Below are 8,024 nucleotides of genomic sequence, written 5' to 3' on the forward strand. Positions count from 1 at the left end.
TTTCTATTATGTGGTTATCTCCAAGTTAGGAAATTCTTTCGTTAAAAGTCCCTGATACTAATTTATCTTGATTTTTTCTATGGAGGAAAAGGTCTTTCATAGTCTAACTAAAGGACCTAGAGGTTTGGGTCTTTTGTTCTCTGTGTTTTCACTTTCTTATCCCACTAGTAGTAAAGGAAGGTGTGTAAAGTAAGATCGATCATGTTTCACCTTCTCTCTCTCTCTCTCTCTCTCTCTCTCTCTCTCTCTCCCTCTCCCTCTCAATAAAATTCTCTGATTAAGTCATTTCCTAAGAAAGCAAAAATATCACCCAAGGTATTAAATTTTTGGCAAACAACAAGCCAAACAAAGATATCCACATCCGGTCAGCAATACGAAGCCAAATAAAATAAAAATTGAAAAGCAGGAAAACTACTCTTTATGGACTAACTCTCACCATTGCCAGCCCAGGAGTTTAAAATGAGGAAACTACTGTTTCTCAAAGAGGAAACCTTCCATAAAGCTCCCCTGGGACCCCTGTCGTTTGGCAGATCATTCCAGACTCAGCCCTTCTGCATGCATTAGATTAAAAGCAGGTTTGATCAAATAATTCCCAGGTCTTGCCTGTTTAAATATTCTGACATCAGAGGAAATTAGCAATGTTGAAGGTTGCAAATTTGGTCTTTGTTTACTTTCCACTCTGTTAGGCCTCTAAGAGGGAATTAAAAGCTCAGAGACTTCTAGCTCTGTGAGTCTGTGATTAGGGGAGATAAGCTAGTGTGGATTACTATTTCTTCACTGGTGAAAAATAGGCAACAATCAAAAGATTATAGGTTGATAAGAAATACAAAAGAAGCATGATTATAATTATGTATACTTCCCTGAAAGAGTACTTGTTTCTCAGTTACACACATAAAACACGCACGTGTGCACGCGTGCGCATACACACTCATAGACACACACACCACTTATAAGCGTGTGTATACACACACACACACACTTATTTGCTACGGTTTCCTTGTTCTGTTCTCATGGGGACTACTACCTCTCTAAACTGAAGGCATTTTCTTATCCCGTTTATATTTTTCAGCTACTGCTAGTGTTTTAACTCCTGAAATATAACTCTGGGACGGGGAGGATTTTAGACTGTAAATACTCCTTTAATAGTAAAAATTCTCTAGCAAGTCCCATATTAATTCACCAAGTAGAAACTTATTAGAGCAGAAGATAGAATCTGAGGAGTTAACATAGCACAATTTACTGTTCAGAGTAATTACTTAGTACTTTGAAAAGCCATCAGATACTATACTTAACAGCTTAATGTCAAAAGAAAATTTGAGTCTGATCTTTACATTTATCCATGGTTGCAAAATAATTTTTAAATGTTGAGTTTAACCATTACTGCTACAACTTCAGGAATTATACACAAAACCCAATACCTCATCTATATAAAATTTGGTAGTTACTATACACAGTAGCAACTATGTGACTGGGCAAGATTACAGAAACTAAGTAAAAACATTTGTCCTAACTACTACTGCTCAATGTCTTTTACTTATTAATGCCTCTATTGTACTTCAGTACAAACATATATGGGTCTCCACATTCAAAATTATATGTACATATACTTACAAGCATGCATATATATCTGATATATGCATGTGTATATATGTAAATATTTAGATGCATGTTCATTTGTGAATGTTTTAATGTCCAGTTAGAATTCCAGGCTGTGAAATGTGTGGATGGTAATAAACCGCAAGCCACAACAATCTTTGTTTTCTATAATATGATATAATACACAAATGTTTAATGACATGTCAACATTTAGTCAAGAGAAGTCTCAAGGATGCAGATTAAATTGACCATCTGTACAGTCTGCCATGAAGAAAATTGTTTATCATTTTTCATAGAGAAAGAACTGTTCAAGTATTAATGAGCCAGAGCAATAAGTCTTCAAAATCAGTGGATGAAAAGTACAGAGAATATTTTTTAATATTTAGAAATGAGTTTATTCTTAACCTATCACATCTCATATGGTATCATTGGATGTCTTTATTATTTTTGCTATAATTTCCAAATCCCAGAAAGGATATTTACTTTATCTGTAGATGATCCCTCTTTTTTTTTAGAAGATAAGAACAAAAACATGCCTCATGCCACAGATAACATACAGACAATGACATTCAGAGAGTAGTTGACAATATGTAATATCAGTTATCAAAAATTCAGTTACTTGGCATAAAAGAAGATAAGTTTTAATACCTGTTTTGTGAGTAAAAATAATAAATGAAGGAATAAAATTAATCAATCATAGAACATTATGTGGAGAAGTAACAATTGTCCACTTTGAAAGAAAAATTTAAAGTTTTCTCTTACATAAATACATCTTGCCTTATTAAAAATTACCCCAAGGAATTCCATCTGTATGGCCTCTAGGTGTCATACTTGATCAAGATTTGGTATTGACAAACTTTTCTCTGGACTTCTTTATTATCTTCTCTTTCTCCACATCATAACATTAAGTGATAAAACATTTTACTTTTAAATTTTACTAAGCATACATATATTTTACCTTTTTTTTATTCTGACTATAACCTCCACACAAGTCTGTTTTCGTCACAGTTCCTTGGTTTGGGGAGGGCTTCATCAGCTGGTGTTCAAGGCCTCCTTCTGACTATGCTCAAAGATTTCTCCTGGTGTTGCTCAGGTTACCATATGCGGTGAAAGTTATCAAACTTAGACATGTTCAAGGCAAGTACGTTACCGGCTTTACTATCTCTCTGGCCCCTAGTTACTTTTTTATTATTTTGTTTGTCAGTTGATGGAACCCTCTACCAATTTGAGTGTGAAGGCAAGAAAGATTATAAATTCCAAGTAATTTTACAGAAAAATTATTAACATTTCTCAAGTTTATAATACTACACATTAAATATATTTTTTAAATTAAAAGTTTTCATATTAATCAATACTGAACCTGTTTGGAACAAAGGCTAAGCTGCAGCACTCAAACCCCTTTTTTGAGCATTTGGTGAAAATGTACAATATTTTGACTCAGAAACTTCCAGTTGGAATTAAAACCTTAGTATAAGCTGCAGTCAATTTTTTTTCATAGGTTAAGTATAATGGTCTTTAACAAAATAGGTAATATGTAGTAGACTCAAATACTACATTGTCCTTTTAGCATGCTCTTGGGAAATAAAAAAAAATAACTTCTATTTTATATAAGACCCTGTGATTTACAATACTGTTAAAGGTAAGTTTTCTTGAATACATTATGACAGCACCACACCCTCCACCATAGTGTCCACTTCCCTCCACCAATACCCAGGTTTTCCCTTCTCCAATTTATCCCTCACCAAATCCTTAATTTCAAGCTTTCTTTTGAAAACTAGATCTCAGTTCTGAGCCTTTAGACATTTTATTGTTATCTGGTCATATTTTTATAACTACTTTTCATAATCAAATTTCATAATTTTTCAGATATCACTCACCTGAATTATAATATGAATATCTTTTACAACACAATAACATTCTTATAGACCCCATTTTCAGAGTATGAGATGCTTGTGATTTCTTACCTTTCCTGATAAATACTATTTTTCTTATTCTGATACAAACTGGATTTCAGATCCTATCATTCTGATGATTTATTTAAAAAATTTCTCAAATTTTAAGTTTTTACTATTTTTTATCAATTTTTATACAAAGAGTTTTGTATCTTATACAATTTTATACAAATAATTTTGACTCATCCTCTCATGTTGTACTTAGTCTTATGTACTTAAACATTTTTCTTTTTGTTGCTTTTGGGTCACACATGGCAATGCTCAGAGGTTACTCCTGGCTCTGCATTCAGGAATTACTCCTTACAGTGCTCGAGGAACAATACAGGATGTTGATGATAGAGCCCACGTTAGCCACATGTGTGCAAGTCAAATTCCCTACCTATTGCACTGTTGGTCTGGCCAATGTACTTAAGCATTTTTAATTCTGATGTTGTTGCTTTACTGGGGTATAAAGTTCAGCAGAGCAAACTTTTGTTCAACTCATCATCTTTAATTGAAAGTTGATATTTTATACTTTTCACTTCATATTTTTCTAACCAACTATAAAATAATTAATATTTATTACCTCCATATATAAAATGTCACTGTCACTGTCATCCCGTTGTTCATTGATTTCCTCAAGCGGGCACCAGTAGCATCTTCATTCTGAGACTTGTTACTGTTTTTGGCATACCGAATATGCCACGGAGAGCTTTCCAGACTCTGCCATGTGGGCGGGATACTCTCTGTAGCTTGCTGGGCTCTCCGAGAGGGGTGGAGGAATCAAGCCTGGGTGAGCTGCATGCAAGGCAAACGCCCTACCCACTGTGCTATCACTCCAGTCCACCACATATAAACCATCTTTTGAAATGTTATTTCAAAGTCTATGAAGTATCATGAAATTTCCAACATAAGCCAGTGAGATACAATAGAGTAAGGTGCTTACCTCAAGGGAGCTGTCACTAGCTTAAATCTTGAAGCCACAAATAGTCCCCTGAATTTTTCATTCATCCTAAATTAGGAGTAATTCTTGAGGACCACATCATGGATAGCCGAAATATTCATTCTTCCAAAAATCTTTCATACATGATGCAGTGAAGGAAATATTATTTAGTGACAACATTGTTTGTACAACTTTCCTATATATTGATTAGTTTGAAAATAGTTGAAAGTCACAATTTCCCTACACATTGTGATATTCAAATTATGGATAGTTTCCTGAAAAAATCAGTGATTCTATAGGAACTGTCTACATTGAAAAATATAATTGTCTAATTAAGATTTTTTCAAATATGCTTGCACTTCAAGCCCATGTTCCCCCTTCAACTTGTATCTCCCTTACTTTTCTGTTTCTCTGCTTGCCTTTTTCTACTCTGGAGAAACCTGTGTTCACTCTTAAACATGTACTTGTCCCTTCCTCTCCCCTCATGTAAAGAAAGAAAGAAAGAAAGAAAGAAAGAAAGAAAGAAAGAAAAGAAAGAAAGAAATATTTTAAATAATTCAAATTGTAATATTTGAATCTATTTACAGATACATAATAAACCCACAAAAATACTTGCAAAGAGGGAAAGAACTCAAATATATGATTACATGCAGAATTTTAGAATAAGATACTTTAATGTAGTAACTAAAGAGGGAGAGGAAAGTTTGTCCCCACATGTCCAAATTTATAGATTTACCAAAACAAATCTATTCTGGCAGAGATGCTCCCAGACCCTGCCCCAGGCTGAATTTCAGAACCAGGGCACCCCAGAGGAGGACGGGTGAGTCCTTCTCCCAACCTGACAGAGCCCCTGCAGCAGAAAACCTCCAGAACCTAATCAACCCCATGCTCACAACTGGACTCCATAGGATCAAGCAAGCTTCATTCAGGAATAAATCCGTTGAAAAACTCAGGTATCCAGTGTTTGTGACCAAAAGCTCCAGGGTACCATGGAGTCAGGGATGGGTGACCTCTCCTCCTTCCCTTGTTCTTACTGGAGCCTGGCAGTCACGTCCATGAACTGCCTCTGGCCCCAAATAAGCTCATTAACTGGCCATGATCCAGAGACTCAAATCAATCTTAGAAGTGATCATTGAGCTGCTGAGATGCTTCCCGACACCAAAGTCCCCATACAGCTAAAAATTTAACCCCAACTGTATTATCCCATTAAAATTTTAGAATTCCGGGAACTCACTGCCACAAAAGTGGCTGTGCAATGTCTCCTACTTTGCTACTCTGCATCACTGATATGCCAGGAGTAGCATACCACAAGGGATGGAATGTAAAGGAGAAGGCAACCAATCTCAATTAACAAAATATTAACACACAAAGGCTTAACCTGTAAAAACATGTTAGTAATCTCTTATACAAAAGCTTAATGGCTCCATGGTGAGATACAACAACCTTCATGCACTTTCTTCTAAAGAAATCTTTTTTGATCATTTTTAGCTAATTAATAATAGCAAGCAATACAAAATAAATAATTTCAGGCATACTACTGGGGCAGTCTTGGGTGGTGGTTGGGAAAGTAGAAAATAATGGTGGTGGTGGGATTGGTGTTGGAATATTTAATGCAATAAATCACTGTGAATAATTTTATAAAAATAAAATTACACTTAAAAAGACAATCACTTCCTAGGAAAGTAAGCAATAATGGTATAGAAGATTGACAATAAATGAAGTAAAAATAAAGAGGCTTGGGCCAGAACAATAGGACAGCAAGTAGGATACTTGCCTTGTGTACTGTTGACCCGGATTGGATCTCTGGAAACCAATATGGTCCCCCCTGATTCCAACCAGGAATGATTCCTGACCATGGAGCCAGGAGTAAACCCTGAACATGGCCGGGTGTGTCTCTCAAACCAAAAATAAACAAATAAACAAAAAATATAAGAACTTGTCCTAGTGATAATATGCATTGCATAAAAGTTATGTTTATTTAGAAATTTTTTGACATCTTTACCACTGATATTTAAAATTCAAACATCTTTCTTTACTTAGAGTTTAGCCTTTGTTTTTATTCTGCTTGGTATGTGGTAAAAAAACAGCTATTTAATACATCTTGGCATTCACAGTTTGAATTGCATTCATTCATCTAATATATGCTTACATATCTTAAAAGGCCAAGATATGCTACACCTCACACACTACACATTGCAATGTAATAGGAAGCACATTTATAATGAATAAATGTTTTTTATTTGACAATAAAAATCAAATTTAGTGTAAGACAAAGATATCACTCTGAGATTAAAAACTCAAATGTCAGTAAATTAACTCCACCCATTGTACTCTCATATGATGACAGCAGACATCACTACCAATTTTCTCAAACTGCTAGTACACCTCTAAAACTGGAAATAGTTTTAAAAGCTTTCTAATTAATTGCTACTGGCAGATCTACTACTTCCGAAAGTATTTCCCTTGAGATACAGATGCTAACCTGTCTCAGTAGATGACAATTAACATTCTTTTGTAATTTATAAAGAAAATAATTTTTCTTTAATTTGCTACATGTTGACACAGGGAATGCCACAGTATATCCCAAAGGATGAGAAAATTAAAAAATATATAAAATAAAAAGATATTTTAACAGTATTTTATTTCTAAGTTGAATAATGGTTTGAGAATTGCCAAGAATGGTGACATCCAAATTTACTTCATACAACTTCAAGGAAATGAACAAAAGCAGGGCTAAGTTGAAATGTAAATGATAGCAGTTCTTCAATAGTGGATAAAATGAGTGTATCTATACATGAAATATGCTAGAAACAGCTTACAGCTGTTTAAATAGTTTTAGATAATGATGAACAATGGGAGGACAGTGACATAATGATATTTGGTCTAAATTATTATTAGGAAAATCAGACTGACTTTGTAGCAAAACCATTCAAAAAAGGCATAAGAAAAAAAACTAGATCTAGAAACTTCCTGGTGCTTGCTAAATTGTGATTCCATCATGCTTGTGCAAAATTTCAAAATCTTTCTTATATCTTGCACAACTTTTACATTGGATCCCCACTGTATTCCCTATTGAAGTTTTGATGAAAAGTCATCCACTCATTTAACAATGGTAAAATTTCTCTTAACTTTCAAGCTTCTACCAAATAATGTATCCAGCTCTGCAGATAAAGTGATGTTACATATCATACATCATTTATTCAATCTTTAGCTAAGCACATACTAATCTTGCAAATGTAACTGAAAACAAAATAGTCATGTTCTTTGGGTCTAGAAAAATTTCATCTATATAATTACTAAGGGTGGAGCGATAGCACAGCGGTAGGGCGTTTGCCTTGCACGCAGTCAACATGGCCGACCCGAGTTCGATTCCTCCACCGCTCTCGGAGAGCCTGGCAAGTTACCGAGAGTATCTCGCCCGCACGGCAGAGCCTGGCAAGCTCCCCGTGACATATTCGATATGCCAAATACAGTAACAACAAAGTCTCCAATGGAGACGTTACTGGGCCCGCTCGAGCAAATCGATGATCAACGGGAGGGCCTTTACCCTTTTT

The sequence above is a fragment of the Sorex fumeus genome, unplaced genomic scaffold, assembly GCF_029834395.1.
Source record: "Sorex fumeus unplaced genomic scaffold, SorFum_2.1 ptg000037l, whole genome shotgun sequence".
In the NCBI taxonomy this organism is placed as follows: Eukaryota; Metazoa; Chordata; class Mammalia; order Eulipotyphla; family Soricidae; genus Sorex; species Sorex fumeus.